At 36.2% G+C, this 17719-nt stretch overlaps 2 long non-coding RNA genes across 3 annotated transcripts in view; both read right to left on the bottom strand.

The window, feature by feature from the left end:
- Positions 1-4636: 4636 nt before the first annotated feature.
- On the bottom strand, positions 4637-13159 carry LOC144976431 (uncharacterized). Of its 2 annotated transcripts, XR_013646107.1 has the most exons (3): positions 12435-13159; positions 6467-6638; positions 4637-6140 (listed from the first exon to the last, which is right to left on the bottom strand). It is a non-coding gene; the product is annotated as an uncharacterized LOC144976431 (long non-coding RNA). The 2 variants fall into 2 exon arrangements; XR_013646106.1 differs by lacking the exon at positions 12435-13159 and having other exon boundaries at positions 6467-7127.
- An 84-nt stretch (positions 13160-13243) lies between these two features.
- The window catches only part of LOC144976430 (uncharacterized), a 17752-nt gene continuing 13276 nt past the window's right edge, over positions 13244-17719 (bottom strand). The window contains exons 4-5 of the long non-coding RNA XR_013646105.1: positions 15132-15303; positions 13244-14806 (exon numbers count right to left, since the gene is read on the bottom strand). This is a non-coding gene — a long non-coding RNA (uncharacterized LOC144976430). The remainder of the gene's footprint in view (positions 14807-15131; positions 15304-17719) is intronic.

Here is a 17719-nt window from a genome sequence, read left to right as displayed (position 1 = left end):
ATCATCTTCCGGTGGGATCTTTACTTGCAAAGATCAGAATTGTTTCTTCTTTGTTTTGGGCTTGACCCTTTTCCGGGGCCGGGCCAGATTCATTGGCAGGGAGGGAAGAAATTTAAAAAGTATGGGCCCAGGGTTTTTGGGAGATGATGTGTTTGTCCTCGTAAATCATCTCTCTTTTGTGTGACGTTAGATTTGTTGTTCTAAATTTTGTATTACGCTCACAAGGATTCTGTGCTTGTGTCTTGGTGAAACTTTTTGCTGACTTTAAACTAACTACATTGATAGTTTGATCTTGGTGTCCGTTTCTCACAAACGGACTCCAAGATCAAACTATCAATGTAGTTAGTTTGAAGTCGCCTATTTAAACCAGTCTCACCTTTTCTCCGTTACTTTTGATCTATATTTTTTTACAGCCCCATTTTTACCTTTTAAGTGGTGCTGAAATGACCTACAAGTAAAAGTGAAGCAAGCGCCGTAAAACCCTTCGAACTAATAGCTCAAAACTCTCTCACTCTATCCATCTATCTTTCTTTACACAAACACTCATAGACACACAAATCAATAAAGCACACTTATTTGTTTAGTCCCGATTAGTTTTCATGTTCATCCTCCACTACTTACCAAACAGGTCATCACAAACACCTCGACTTCAATCTATCTCTCTCTCTCTCTCTCTCTCTCTCTCTCTCTCTCTCTCTCTCTCTCTCTCTCTCTCTCTCTCTCTCTCTCTCTCCCTCTCTCTCTCTCTCTCTAACTGTCATACACACACATGACACATATGCACATTCACATAGAAATCAATAAAGTTCACTCAGATCTTTAGCCTCATTAATTTTTCACTATCATCGTTCTGTACTCATCACTAGATTTACTTTGAGCTCTCTCTCTCTCTCTCTCTCTCTCCTCTCTCTCTCTCTCTCTCTCTCTCCTCTCTCTCTCTCTCTCTCTCTCTCTCCTCTCTCCCTCTCCCTCACACACACACACACATACACACACAAATCAGTAAAGAGCACCCAGTTCTTTAGCCTCAATATGTTTTCATTTTTCATCTTCCTATACTTAACAGTGATACACACACACACACACACACACACACACACACACACACACATATGGTTCACTTAAATGTTAATTTCCTGGCAATTGCCAACATGAAACATTCGTTAACTTAATATTTACGATTAACAAATAAAACACAACACACATAACAATAACGTTCACTCAATACTTTAACCTAACCTTTCTGTAGCTATCACTATATTCAATTGGAGCAGTCTCTCTCTCTCTCTCTCTCTCTCTCTCTCTCTCTCTCTCTCTCTCTCTCTCCCTCTCTTTCTCATATTTTTCTCTTTCTCTCCCCCTGTGTGTGTGTCTCTCTCTCTCTCTCTCTCTCACACACACACAAACACACTCTATCTGTCCTTCTGTCAGACAAACTTAAATCTATAAAGTGGATCATATCCTTTTCACATCAGCCATCAATCTCTCTTTTCATCTCCAAGTACACACCTTATCACCATCATCATCATCATCATTACCATCATCATCATCATCATCGTCGTCATCGTCATCATCATCATCACATCAATGCCACTACTACTACTACTACTACTACTACTATTACTACTACTACTACTATTACTACTACAACCACCACCATCGCCACACCATCATTTCATGAAGGACCACCACTACTACTACTACAACCACCTCCACCACATCATCATCATCACCATCATTACCACCACCACGACGACGACATCAAAACACTATCACCATTAAAACAACAATCACTACCACATCCTTACCACCACTACTACAACCTCCTCCAACACATTAATATCACCACCACCACTTCTGCAACCACCACAACTATATACATCATCATTATCATTACTGCCACCAGGACAACATCCACCATCATATCATTATTACCACCACCCCTGCCATTCATTTTTATATTTTATACGTCATAATGAAATTGGTTTTGGAACTATACTTGATTTGAAACAAGGGGTATTGGGATGATTATATAGATCTCATTAGATTATATTTAGTTTGCAGAAATTCCTTTTTAAGCATTGAAATTCTTCGGAATTGTTTCTGAAATTTATGTGAGCGAAATTTTAAGTTGGCGTCTCTGGTCAACTTGAAACAATGGGAGGTGGGCATTAGTGAATCTGTGAATAAGGGAAATGTGGCGAGTACCACAACTACTACAACCACCACCACATCATCATACCTACGACTACCATTACTACAACCACCATGTTATAATTACACTTTCAGTTTTTGAAATTCCTCCGAGTGGTGTCAGAAATTGCTGCGAGATACATTGTGGATTGCATCACAATATATTTTAATGAAATTTAAATTTATAGGTTATTTTTGCATGGATGCTTCTTGATCTTAGCGCTGAAAAATGTCCTCCTTTTTAGTGACCAGTCATTCTCACCCCTGGGCTATGGCTAAAACAAAGGTGTCCACAACCCAACTTAGGCAATACATTCAATCAAGCCAAGGATAAAATGTATTGCCTAAAGATGTCGAAGATTTGCAGCGGAGATTGTTCAAGACTTATTGACAGGACGGACGGTGAGACGGTACAGGAATTACTGAGAGAGATAGAGGAGGAAGGAGGTGTAACAAAGTTCAGTGTGAATGAGGATGGTGGTTTTGAGTATTTGTTTTAAGTAACGGGAAGAATGAGGCGTGATTTGAGTGTTTTTTGTGATGTGTTTGTTATGGATGCAACATACAAAGTAAATCGATATTTGTATCCACTTGTGAATGTTATGTGCATAGATGATGAGGGTCATGGTTATCCCAGGGTGGCCAACTTTTCAGAAACTGAATTAGGGAAAATATTTGGTTACCGCACAATAATGTTAAGAGCAGGGTGGCCAACTTTTCAGAAACTGAATTAGGGAAAATTTTTGGTTACCGCACAATAATGTTAAGAGTGAAGTAATACACAGCCTAATACTAATTTAATACTTTACAAAGAATGAAAATGAAAACAGACATTAAGTTGAAATCAGAGCAATGCTGTGTCAAGATTACAGAGGAGCAAGAAGACAAGATTTGTTTGTGTGTCTTTATATGTTACGGAATAGGTACATTTTGGTTGTAAAAACTTTCATTTTTATTTTGACATTTTCTTGATCTTTTAAAATAAAATTACAAATTAATTTAAACAACAGACTTGTTTAATATTTTAAAGATATACTTTTGTGGGGACCTTTTGTAAAATCATTAGTCCGATTGTAGTTGTAAATTTCTTTATATTCTAATGTCGTAAAATCAGTGACACCACTGAATCCCTACCAGCGCTTTTACTCACTGAGTCCCTACCACCAGCGCTTTTAATGAGTCCCTACCACCAGCGCTTTTACTCACTGAGTCATAGAGCTTTTACTCACCGAGTCCCTACCACCAGCGCTTTTATTCTTCGAGTCCCTACCACCAGTGCTTCTACTCACGAGTCCCTACCACCAGCGCTATTACTCACCGAGTCCCTACCACCAGCGCTTTTACTGAGTTCCTACCACCAGCGCTATTACTCACAGAGTCCCTACCACCAGCGCTTTTACTCACTGAGTCATAGAGCTTTTACTCACCGAGTCCCTACCACCAGCGCTTTTATTCTTCGAGTCCCTACCACCAGTGCTATTACCGTCATAGAGCTTTTACTCACTGAGTCCCTACCACCAGCGCTTCTACTCACTGAGTCATAGACCTTTTACTCACTGACACTGAGTCCCTACCACCAGTGCTATTACCGAGTTATAGAGCTTTTACTCATTGAGTCCCTACCACCAATGCTTTTACTCACTGAGTCATAGACCTTTTACTCACCGAGTCCCTACCACCAGTGCTATTACTCACCGAGTCATAGAACTTTTACTCACTGAGTCCCTACCACCAGCGCTTCTACTCACTGAGTCATAAACCTTTTACTCACTGACACTGAGTCCCTACCACCAGTGCTATTACTATTACCGAGTTATAGAGCTTTTACTCACTGAGTCCCTACCACCAATGCTTTTACTCACTGAGTCATAGACCTTTTACTCACTGACACTGAAACCCTACCACCAGTGCTATTACCGAGTTATAGAGCTTTTACTCACTGAGTCCCTACCACCAGTGCTTTTACTCACTGAGTCATAGACCTTTTACTCACTGACACTGAGTCCCTACCACCAGTGCTATTACCGAGTTATAGAGCATTTACTCACTGAGTCCCTACCACCAGTGCTTCTACTCACTAGTCCCTACCACCAGCGCTATTACTCACCGAGTCCCTACCACCAGCGCTTTTGCTCACCGAGTCCCTACCACCAGCACTTTTATTCACCGAGTCCCTACGACCAGCACTATCACTAGTCATAGAGCTTCTACTCACTGTCCCTACCACCAGTGCTATTACTCACTGAGTCCCTACCACCAGCGCTTTTGCACATCGAGTCCCTACCACCAGCACTTTTATTCACCGAGTCCCTACCACCAGCGCCATCACTGAGTCATAGAGCTTCTACTCACCGAGTCCCTACCACCAGCGCTATTACTCACCGAGTCCCTACCACCAGCGCTTTTACTCACTGAGTCATAGAGCTTTTACTCACCGCGTCCCTACCACCAGTGCTATTACTCACTGAGTCCCTACCACCAGCGTTATTACTCACCGAGTCCCTACCACCAGCGCTTTTACTCACTGAGCACCTACGACCAGCGTTATTACTATTACTCACTGAGTCCCTACCACCAGTGCTATTACCGAGTCATAGAGCTTTTACTCACCGAGTCCCTACGACCAGCGCTATTACTCACTGAGCCCCTACAACCAGCGCTTTACTCACCGAGTCCCTACCACCAGCGCTATTACCGAGTCATAGAGCTTTTACACACTGAGCACGTATGACCAGCGTTATTACTCACCGAGTCCCTACCACCAGCGCTATTACTCAGCGAGTCACAGAGCTTTTACTCGAGTCCCTACGACCAGCGCTATTACTCACTGAGTCCCTACCTCCAGCGCTTTTACTCGTTGAATCCCTACCACCAGCACTTTTACTCGCTGAGTCCCTACCACATGGCTATTACTGAGTCCCTAACACCAGCGCTAATACTATTAGCCACCAAATCCCTACCACCAGGGGGGACAATATAAGCTAAAATTAGACCCCAAAAATTCTTACAGTGATGCAGAAAAAAACAACGAACAGATCTCTTTCAAATTTACACAAAATGTTTCTTACAACAAGATGGATAGGTTTAGCAATAGTCTTGTAAATAAATTTTTCAGAATTTTTTTTCGATTTCTTAGTGAAAATTTGGTGTGACATGACAGGAAAAAAAATTGATTTAAAAATTCATAAAACTGCTAAATTTTTGTTTAGCCCAAAACCCAACCATCATGATGCAAAACACATCATAAGAAAAATTCTGACCAAATTTGAAGAAAATCTGATGGGAAACAATCCAGATGTGAATGTTAGAAAATCAGAGAATGACGCACAATGAAATTTTGAGAAAATGAAAAATTTGTCTTTAATTTGATAATAAAGCTAATAATGCAGACAAAGGCCAACATTCATCAAGTATAACCAATATGGAACAAGAAAACAGTAATATTTTATAAATTGATCAAATTCTGAAAAAAATTATAAACGATTCGCTAACCCATACCCCTTAGAAAAAAAAAATGCTGTAAAATTGATTTTTTTACGCCCAGAGATAAAATAATTTTGTGGTCAAATATAATGTCATACCTTATGAATTCATCATTATAATCACAAAACCTAATTATTTACTGTATACAATAGGTTATACAGATGATTTCTAGATATATTAAATGATTTTTCAAAATATGATATGGCACGCTATCCTCATTTTTCATTTTTATTCTACTTGAGAGACAAGTCGTATAAAATTAGATATCTAGTCAAGTTGAACTGCAAAATCAATTCTATTTTAGACAATAAAACAGTTAAACAGTGCACTAGCTTTGAATAAAAAGCAATTTGCTTTCCCAAACCCTTGGAATAAAAATCTCTTTCGCCTCAATACAGAAAAAGTCAACACTACTTGTTTGCCACCACTTTTTTTGTAGTTCCACAAAGAGGGTTGATCCTGCTCTGGATGGAAAAATTGAAATAAAAAAGAGACATTTCATTAGCAATTTTTGGAAATGGCATTATTGTCATAAAATGCATTTGTCAAATACATTGCAATTTTTAAAAAATGATCATTATTCACACCAACACACTTGAAATTTCATTGGTTTTACATCCACAGAACAAAACTCTTGGCAACAAACTATATTCTGTCGTTGTTAATAAATTCAGTAGTAATTCAATTCAAATGATGCTTTGCCATTTTCATTTAGAAAAATGAGCATTTATTTTACTGATCACCAATACAAAATGTAAAGGCGCTATGGAGATTTGGAAACATTACTAACCACTGTCAAAAAGTACATGCAGACACTGATCTGCTGGCCCAGATGATGGTTTGCTGATTGATGAGTTTTGCCACAGGTTTGCCTCAACACACCTTGCCAGAATAGCCCTTGAGCCAGCATATTTATGGATTGTCAGGACACCAGTAACGTCAACAGAATTCTTTCATGTTAGCTGTAAATGAAAACAAAAAATTAAATTAAATTCACTACAGCGAAATAGGAACATACATGCCAATGCTAAAGTTTATAACAACAACACTTCGCATGTTGAACGGGACATAACGTCTGTTAGGCGATATTACAATTTCTTTGGACAGAGACAACGCAGTTAACGGCCAAGTACACATTTTACAACTGAGTACGGTGAGAGAAAGTGAGCAAAGTGCCTTTTCCAAGGGCTCAACTTTGCGCCGAGCGAGGCTCGAACCCAGGACCTTCCAGTCCAAAAGCGAGTGTCATATCACTACGACATAGCCGTACGTAATTTTTAAAATATAATAAAAATAACAACACTAATATAATTATCTCACATTGTCATTATCATCATCAAAGGCATTTGAAAACTACTAATAATACTACCACTATAGATATCTTATCATTATCATTATAGATTATTTCTCTCTCTCTCTCTCTCTCCATGAACATAACATACAAAACCCAATTATCCGATATAAAAAAAAACAGCCCCCCCCCCCCCCCCCCCCAAAAAAAAAAAAAATAAAAGTTTTGAAAAAGTGTGGACCATGATAGACTAAGGGCTACCGGGACCCCCACTCCCCCCCCCCCCCCCCCCCCCTGGGGATTTTATGAGACCAATTTTTCTAGTTAGTATAACATCTAAGCTATCCGTTTATGGCCGGCTGCCAAAATAATAGTGTCATCTTTACAGAGTTATTGCCCCTGAAAGGTCATTTGGTGCAAAAATTTCTAAAAATTCATAAAATGCATTTTTGTATTTTAAAACATGTCTAATTTAATACAACTAAATATTATGTTTGAAACTGATGATTTGAGGGTCATTTTGAAATACATACAAACTATCTTTACTAGTGACAAATAGAAAATTAATAAACAAAAACATCATTTTCTCGAAATACATATTATAGCATTTTAGGATGAGAATGTGAACTACTGAGAATAGGTGTCCTTGAAATACATTTATATTATAATTGTGACACACACTCTCACCACATTCACACATAATATATATAATATATATATATATATATATATATATATATATATATATATATATATATATATATATATATATATATATATATATATATATATATATATATATATTGAATCGTGTTTGATACAAATATGGTACGAAAAGTGCTCGACATGTAGTAATGGAGCGAATTATTATTTTTTTAAATATTTACCACAATGTTTGAGACAGTCTACATTAATGTTTCAGGCTTAAATTGCCATCGTCAGGACTGAGTTGTTTTGTTGACTGTTGTTGGAAGAAACAACAACAGTCAACAAAACAACTCAGTCCTGACGATGGCAATTTAAGCCTGAAACATTAATGTAGACTGTCTCAAACATTGTGGTAAATATTTTAAAATATATATATATATATATATATATATATATTTTTATATATATATATATATTATATATATATATATATATTCTGTTATGGTTTGAGAGGTATGGAACATACTCATTTTTCTTAACAGTTCATCATTCACCCAATGGTCACAGTCTGAAAAATCATCCTCTGATTCAGAAGACCATTCCTCTTCACCATCCTCTTCCTCAATGTCATCTTCTTTAGGTTGCTATTCATCAACAATAATGTTAACTAGTTCTTTTGGTATAATGTCGTCATCTCCAAACCAGTCGATCACCAGACTACCAGAAGCTGTCCTTTTCCAACCGTTTTCCTCGGGTTTTGGAATTTCGGGGAAGTTTGATGCTGCTTGCTTCCAAACCATTGCTTGACAGTTTGCTCTCTTGCTATGCATCAGTAGACCTTTCTTACAGGGAGGAGCTGGAACAAATCAATGCCTTTACAGTGGGAGAGGGGTCTGTCATCTCAAGGTGTGAATCTTTTTCTCACCGTATCAGCTCTTAGTTTGTTGACATCATTTGCTCTGCTGTCTCCATACATTAGACACATAAACTGTTCAAGCTTTGATAAAACATCTTGATGTAGCACTTCTTGATTTTCCAATTCAGAAAATAAGTGTGTGAAATCTTGGTGTTTTGTCAATAGAGCAAATGGACGTACTTTTCCTTTTCCAGCAAAGCAGCTGGTAGTGTCACAACCTGTGAAAATGTGAAATCCCAACATAGCATCACTTATTTCTGGTGATAATTTGCTAGAAAGGTTTGTGATGTTGAGAAACCTTCTGTTTTCCCCTGAACCTGTGTCAAAAAGTAAAGGGACTTCAATTTTCTTTGCAAATGCCAAAAACAACAAAAAGACATAAGTATCTGGTGATCTTACTACAATTTCTTCCTTGAGTGTTGAGCTGCATATGTACAGTGAACAATAATTTTGGTGTCAGCTTCTTCGTGACTGCAATCCAGCTCAGGCATTGGTCTAGAGTCTGTGGTTATTCCATTCTCACTGCTCAGCTGTACACATGTGTTTTCGATCGCAAAGAAAATGTTTCTGCCTTGGAGTTTTGATGCGTATTTGTCTGACTCCCATTCTTGTAAAATTAGCTTCCAGTCGCTTGGCACTTTTGTTAACGGTCCTCCAATAAGAAAAGTGTTATTTGAAGAATCACCCCTTCGAGATCTTTCTGTTGCTTTTATTGAATCCTCGAGGTATCTGTCTGTAATGAAAAGAAGGTCTGTAGACTTTGGGAGTGTGCTGAACAGTTTCAGAGCCAGTTCACCAAATGTTTCTGGTAATGAAACCAATGCTTGGAGAACTGCATTGCCATCAACAATGTAGATGCTTGTCAGGAAATTCATTCTTGAGTCAGCAATTTCATATTTCTCCATTCTATTCATAAGAGTAGCTTTGTTTGTCTTCAAGAAAGATCCATCACTTGTTGCTAAAGCCCACGGAACTGGGCTTAGTGGATAGCACATCACTTTACGAAGATAAATGTTATGATACTGGCGAGCAACTGGCCAAACATATCTCTTTGTGCTGTAATTTTCAATGTTTTCGTTTTGTTGGAACTTATTTTACTATGACGAGCATCTTTTTGAGTCAATTTCTTCCTGCAGCTTTCATGGTACTTTGCTTCACGTGATATCAGACAATAATTTTCTGTCAACCCTATCAAGTGGCTATTTCCTCTGAAATGGGCAGCTTCACATATGGAAGATTTTGAAGACTCTGTTTGACACTTTACAAGCTTATCTTTTCTTCTGTTTACATATTTCTCTTTTCGCTGACAAATGATACATTCATCTGGAAAGCAAGGTCCTGTCAGTGATTCAACACATCTTCTTTTAAGACTATTATCTTCATTACTGTTGGATTCCAGTTTTCTTTTTTTTTCAAGCCGTACATATTTCAGGCTAGTGAAACGTTTCAAACAAGGACGATGGAAGCCATGTTCTTGACCTGGGTGATCTGGAAGATTGTCACAGATGTGTGCACATCTTACATTGATGTCACCACTCTCAAGTCGAATTATCTTAACTATTTGAACATTTTCCCATGCCTTCTCTGTAAAAGTTTTTAGGAGACCGTGATTTGCTAAATTGGGATAATGAATAACACATGTTTTCTTCACTGTCTTTGGTCGCTTATGTCTATCTTTTTTCAAAGAAACAGGCTCTTCGGAAGCCATTACACAATCAAGTTGATGAGTTAATATATTGATGTGAGCTTATAATGTCAATTTATTTTGTCATATTATTTCATTCTGAAATTTAAAAAAAAGAAAGAAAAAGGTTAGGAACAATCGACACTCTTACAATGGGGAGGATTACTGCACTCGCTAGCCATTTTGAAATCAAATTTTATAAAAGAGCTGGCTAGTCTAGTAAGACAACTAATCAATGATGAATTATTTAATTTTGGGTGAGGCATACAGAAAGAGTTCTTATCTTAGGTCATGTCTAAGGGAAAAGGAAACATATGGAAAGGGACACATGAATGTAAACAGTGAAACACAAAGCAGAATTTTCATGTTAACACAACTTTGTTGTCATAGAAAGACAAATCGAATGATAGAGTATACTATAGATATCAGCATCTTTCACATTTTCCCATCTATTAAGCATTCTATCATTTAAAGAAAACCAACAATATGATGCTTTTCATCTTAGTTGGTGTTATCTTAATACGTGTAGCAGGCTTTATGGACTTACTTATGGACGTACTTATATGATGTCAGCTTTTATCAGTTATAATATGAAAACAGGCAATAGGCAAGCACAAAGACTAACCCTCATTAGTCCCTCATTAGTCATAGGTTTTAAAAAAAATAATTGAAGCATGTTGTTTTCTTTTGGGTGTTGAAGAGGATATACTATTTTGGTCTCTCTGACTAAACGTACATTTGGGCGCTGATATTGATATAACCTATTTGAGGTGCTAGCGCCCTAAAAAGGCCAATAAACAAACAAAGTCTAACCTGAAACCGAAACTATAGAAAAATATGGGAAGGGACACATGAATGAAAACAGTGGAACACAAAGCAGAATTTTCATATTTCATGTCAACACAACTTTGTTCTCACAGAAAGACAAATTGAATGATAGGGTACATTATAGACATCAGCAGTTTAGTGTTACTTTTTTCCTTTCATAAGTACCAATGGTGAATCTAATAATTCGCATCATAATATTTTTCTATGACAAGAACTGCAAACCCTTATTTTTTAAATAGTTATTTCAGCAAAGCTGACACTGAAAAGCTGATTTCAGTGTTTACCTGGACCCTACCCTAAAAAGTGAGTGAGCATCATGCTTACCGGACCCCTCCCCCCCCCCCCCAAACCAGAGTCAGACTAGATGTGACCCCCCCCCCCCCCCCTCCCCATCTCTCCTTGGGCTGATGTAATTAAAAAATGATCCCTAAGTACCAAATTTCTCCTGTCATATTACAATAAACTGCTTTTATTTTGCTATAAACCTTTCTCTAATCCACCAAGGGGAATAACTGCTCTGTCAACAGTACATTCACAAAATATCCAATATCTTCAAAACTAGTGAATAAAAATTTACGAAATTTTAGATTTAGGTCTAGCTATACACAGGCTATAACACTTTCTCTTTGATGTATATAGAAATATGTAATGCTCTAAAGTTATATAACAGTGTCTGTGAAACTTTTTTGAAAATTTTAATATTTTAAAATTCATCCTTGAAGTTCATAGATACTAAATACTCTGAACCTTGAATTTAGTTATTATTTATCTAATATAGTCTATATACATCAGTGCAATCCAAATTTGTGACATGTGTGATGAAAACTAAGGAAGCTATGGCAGTTCAAAGTTTGGCAGTGGCAAGCTCATTTTAACGCACTTGATGACCTTTCAAGGGCAATAACTCTGTGAAGATGACACTTTTTTTTGGCAGCCAGCCAGAAATGGAAAGCCCACACATTATATTTACTTTAAAAACTGGTCTCATAAAATCCCCAGGGGGAGGGAGTGTTTCGCCCATTGGCCCTGGGTCTATGAGCCTGGAATGTTGTGAGTCACTCGAAACCTCTTGATCTTGATAAAATTAGCAACCTTTTGATTTTGATTGGGGATCGAACATTGAAAGACATGCTGGTTTTAATCGCCTGACATGGAAGGCTGATTTAAATTTTTTTTTTTTTTTTTGGGGGGGGGGGGGGGGGGAATTAGTATTTTAATTTTTTTTTTAGCCCTGTTATTATTATTTTTCACAAAATAAAGTAATCCTAAGTAATTCGCGGTAGCGACAAATGTGTCAGCTGATGCACAATCAACAAACAAACACACAACCCCAAAGCATGTTTAGTTATAAAAATAAGAAATGAATTAAAATGTGCATTTCGTATGCTTACCTTGTAAACTGAGTATTCTGTGACTTGAATAGAGTGAAGAATTACCAAAGTCCGTCAAAATCAACTTGTAATAATAGTAATAATGTGATGAGATGAAGTGTTCACTTTTTGACTTCCAGATAATTCATATTTATAGTCAGGATGTCGATGTTGCCAGATTGAAAAAGAGAAATAGCTAAGCTTTACATCGATATTCGCCATGATAGGAATAGCTGTTGTCAAGACCCAAACATTTGACAATATAGACCTTTAGAAAATAAAACATGGATACTTCCTTTATAAAACTGCATCAAAAACATGTTTTCATTGAAAACTTGCAATATTCATATTTTTGGATTCTAGAATAATGAAACAACCTAAAAAGTGGACAAGTCCAATTTGGCCGAAACATTTTTAAAAAAAAACTATGTGGTATGACACTCGCTTTCGAATCGGAAGGTCCTGGGATTGAGCCTCACTCGGCGCATAGTTGAGTCCTTTGAAAAGGCTCTTTACTCGCATTCTCTCATCGTACTCAGGTGTAAAATGAACGTTGTCTGTGTCCAAAAAAAAAAAAAAAAAAAAGAAAGATAATACCGCCTTACAGGCGTCCTGTCTTGTCCTAAATGTTAATGTTGCTGTTGGACAGGGACCTGTTGTAAAGCGCTTTGAACACGTATAGTGGATATTAAGCTGTATAAAAGCTCAATTTTTTTACCGAACCATTTTTTATAACTAAAATTGACTACAGATCACCCCCCCCCCCCTCTTAATTTTTTTTCTTTGTTTATTTTTTGTTTACTATAATAATTGGTCAAACAAAACAAAAAACAAAAATTGAGTGATATTCAATAAAATGTCAAATCCAATTTTTAGGTCCAATGAACTGAAAATGGATTAGAAACGCCAAGCTGGTAACTGTAATACATTTTTTCCCTCCAAACTATTTTCTGTATATTGCAGTTTTATCCGTATAAAATGTTATATGTTTAGTAATTACGCAAATTCTATTTTTAGTAAGAGTACAAATAAGCTCTGGCGTTATTTGCAGTGGTAGTACAAATAAGCGTAGCCTAAAGCTAATTATGCAGACAAAGGCCAACATTCATCAAGTATAACCAATATGGAACAAGAAAACAGTAATATTTTATAAATTGATCAAATTCTGAAAAAAATTATAAACGATTCGCTAACCCATACCTCTAAGAAAAAAAATTGCGAAAAATTTTAATATCTGCTGTTATTCACCAAAAAATTACTTTAGTGGTCAAATATGCTTTATAGTTCTAAAATTCTTTAATTATATCTCATGAACTAATAACGTAATGTATAATTTGATGTTAAACACCAAAAATAACTGAATTTAAAAAAAACTTTTTTAAGGGGCAACATAAGCTAAAATTAGACGTAAAACCCTAAAATTTCTAACATAGATGCACCAAAAACTAGCATATAAATTTCTTTCAAATTTAAACACAATGTTTCTTTCATAAATAGCTATATCATGAAAACTTGGAATAATTTTTTTAGAATTTATATTTGATTTCAACTGAAAATTTAGCGCGGATCGACAGGAACAAATGAATTTTAAAATTTATAAAATTGCTAAATTTTAATTTACCCCCAAACACTTACATCATGATGTAAAACACATCATAGAAAAGATTCTGAATAAATTTGAAGATAATTTAAAGGAAAATGACTAAGGTAGGATTGCTAGAAAATCAGACAAATGGCATAAAACAGACATTTGAGAAAGCGCAAGCTTTTTCTATAATTTGACATAAAGTTAAAAGTTAAAAGGCTGATTTTGCAGACAAGTAAAAGAAATGATCCATCAAACTTTCAAAATATGACCGTAATAGGACAAGAAAACGAAAATTTTGTAGATTGATCTAAGTCTAAAAAAAATTATAATCGGTTCACTAACCCATACCCCTTAGATAAAAAAAAATGCTGTAAAATTGATTTTTTTTACGCCCAGAGATAAAATAATTTTGTGGTCAAATATGATGTCATACCTTATGAATTCATCATTATAATCACAAAACCTAATTATTTACTGTATACAATAGGTTATACAGATGATTTCTAGATATATTAAATGATTTTTCAAAATATGATATGGCACGCTATCCTCATTTTTCATTTTTTTATTCTACTTGAGAGACAAGTCGTACACTATAAAATTAGATATCTAGTCAAGTTGAACTGCAAAATCAATTCTATTTTAGACAATAAAACAGTTAAACAGTGCACCAGCTCTGAATAAAAAGCAATTTGCTTTCCCAAACCCTTGGAATAAAAATCTCTTTCGCCTCAATACAGAAAAAGTCAACACTACTTGTTTGCCACCACTTTTTTTTAGTTCCACAAAGAGGGTTGATCCTACTCTGGATGAAAAAATTGAAATAAAAAAGAGACATTTCATTAGCAATTTTTGTAAATGGCATTATTGTCATAAAATGCATTTGTCAAAGACATAGCAATTTTTTAAAAATGATCATTATTCACACCAACACACTTGAAATTTCATTGGTTTTACATCCACAGAACAAAACTCTGGCAACAAACTATATTCTGTCGTTGTTAATAAATTCAGTAGTAATTCAATTCAAATGATGCTTTGCCATTTTCATGTAGAAAAATGAGCATTTATTTTACTGATCACCAATACAAAATGTAAAGGCGCTATGGAGATTTGAAAACATTACTAACCATTGTCAAAAAGTGCATGCAGACACTGATCTGCTGGCCCAGATGATGGTTTGCTGATTGATGAGTTTTGCCACAGGTTTGCCTCAACACACCTTGCCAGAATAGCCCTTGAGCCAGCATCTTTATGGATTGTCAGGACACCAGTAACGTCAACAGAATTCTTTCATGTTAGCTGTAAATGAAAACAAAAAATTAAATTAAATTCACTACAGCGAAATAGGCACATACATGCCAATGCTAAAGTTTATAACAGCAACACTTCGCATGTTGAACGGGACATAACATCTGTTAGGCGATATTACAATTTCTTCGGACAGAGACAACGCAGTTAACGGCCAAGTACACATTTTACAACTGAGTACGGTGAGAGAAAGTGAGCAAAGTGCCTTTTCCAAGGGCTCAACTATGCGCCGAGCGAGGCTCGAGCCAGGACCTTCCGGTCCAAAAGCGAGTGTCATACCACTACGACATAGCCGTACGTAATTTTTTAAAATATAATAAAAATAACAACAATAATATAATTATCTCACATTGTCATCATCATAGGCATTTCAAAACTACTAATAATACTACCACTACAGATATCTTATCATTATAAAATATTACTCTCTCTCTCTCTCTCTCCATGAACATAACATACAAAATAACCCAATTTTCCGATATAAAAAAACAGCCCCCCCCCCCCAAAAAAGTTTTGAAAAAGTATGGACGATGCATGCTGTGTCAGCCATAATAAAGATAATAACAATAACTCAATGAAAAGTATTTTTTTAAAGGACCCTGAGCCTGAAATGTCGTGAGTACTCGAAACCTCTTGATCTTGATAAAATTAGCAACCTTTTGACTTGGGATCGAACATTGAAACACATGGTTTTAATCGCCTGACATGGACGGCTGATTTAAATTATTTGGGGGGGGGGGTATTAGTATTTTAATTTTTTTAAAGCCCTGTTATTGTTATTTTTCACAAAATAAAGTAATAAAGTTAATTAATTCGCGGTAGCGACAAATGTGTCGTCAGCTGATGCACAATCAACAAACACACAACCACAAAGCAAGTTTAGTTATAAAAAAAAAGAAATGAATTAAAATGTGCATTTCGTATGCTTACCTTCTAAACTGAGTATTCTGTGACTTGAATAGAGTGAAGTCCGTCAAAATCAACTTGTAATAATAGTAATAATGTGATGAGATGAAGTGTTCACTTTTTGACTTCCAGATAAATCATATTTATAGTCAGGATGTCGATGTTGCCAGATTGAAAAAGAGAAATAGCTAAGCTTTACATCGATATTCGCCATGATAGGAATAGCTGTTGTCAAGACCCAAACATTTGACAATATAGACCTTTAGAAAATAAAACGTGGATACTTCCCTTATAAAACTGCATCAAAAACACGGTTTTCATTGAAAACTTGCAATATTCATATTTTTGGATTCTAGAATAATGAAACAACCTAAAAAGTGGACTAGTCCAATTTGGCCGAAACATTAAAAAAAACAAAAAACTATGTGGTCTTGTGGTATGACACTCGCTTTCGAATCGGAAGGTCCTGGGTTTGAGCCTCACTCGGCGCATAGTTGAGTCCTTTGAAAAGGCTCTTTACTCGCATTCTCTTATCGTACTCAGGTGTAAAATGAACGTTGTCTGTGTCCAAAAAAAAAAAAAAAAAAAGAAAAAAAGAAAGATAATACCGCCTTACAGGCATCATGTCTTGTCCTAAATGTTAATGTTGCTGTTGGACAGGGACCCGTTGTAAAGCGCTTTGAGCACGTATAGTGGATATTAAGCTGTATAAAAACTCAATTTTTTTACCGAGCCATTTTTTATAACTAAAATTGACTACAGATCACCCCCCCCCCCCCCCCCCCCTCTTAATTTTTTTTTTTTTTGGTTTTTGTTATCTGTTTTCGTATATTAAACTGAAGCTTACATTCAATTTCACAGTTATGATTTATTTATTTATTTCAATTCTGAATATAAAAAAGCAAGAACAATTCAAAAAATAATTCTATGTGATGAAACCACGTACAGAAGGCATAGCAACATAAACATTTTCAGCAATTTAAAAACGTATGTTTAAATATAATTTAAGAAGTGTCACACTTTGTGACACAGCAGTAACGTGTCTAAAACGGTCGCACATCTATTCGGTACCTTGTGGGATCAATTATCTTTATCGTTATTTATTTCGGGAATTCTCAATGAAAATATTTTTAAGTAAGTCCTTCTGAGCCACTTGGACTCATTGTAAGACAAATTAACTCCTTTAGAGCCTTGTAGCCAGTGGTGCAGGAGTTATTCCGGTTTCAATAGCGTGAAGCGGACAATTAACGTATTTGTTTGAAAACCTTTGAACAGGACGCTAGTCTATCGCAGATTACTATCCCAGCTTGACAGGTACCCTTTTACACCTGAATGGAGTGGAGTAAATTTTCTTGCTCTAGAAAGTACAAATTGGCTTCGGTCGGAATCGAACACAGAACCTCTGAGTCCAGAGTACAACGCGCTAACCATGGGCCATCTTGCCTCCTAAGCTTATAAATCCGGAACTTATCCATGTTGCTGTAGCGTTGAGCAGACAGAT

The sequence above is a fragment of the Berghia stephanieae genome, chromosome 7 (assembly GCF_034508935.2).
Source record: "Berghia stephanieae isolate SIO BIC M18660-M18661 chromosome 7, UCSD_Bste_1.3, whole genome shotgun sequence".
Taxonomy (NCBI): domain Eukaryota; kingdom Metazoa; phylum Mollusca; class Gastropoda; order Nudibranchia; family Aeolidiidae; genus Berghia; species Berghia stephanieae.
The sequence above is the reverse complement of the archived record's forward strand: the minus strand, read 5'-3'. Positions and strand labels throughout refer to the sequence as shown.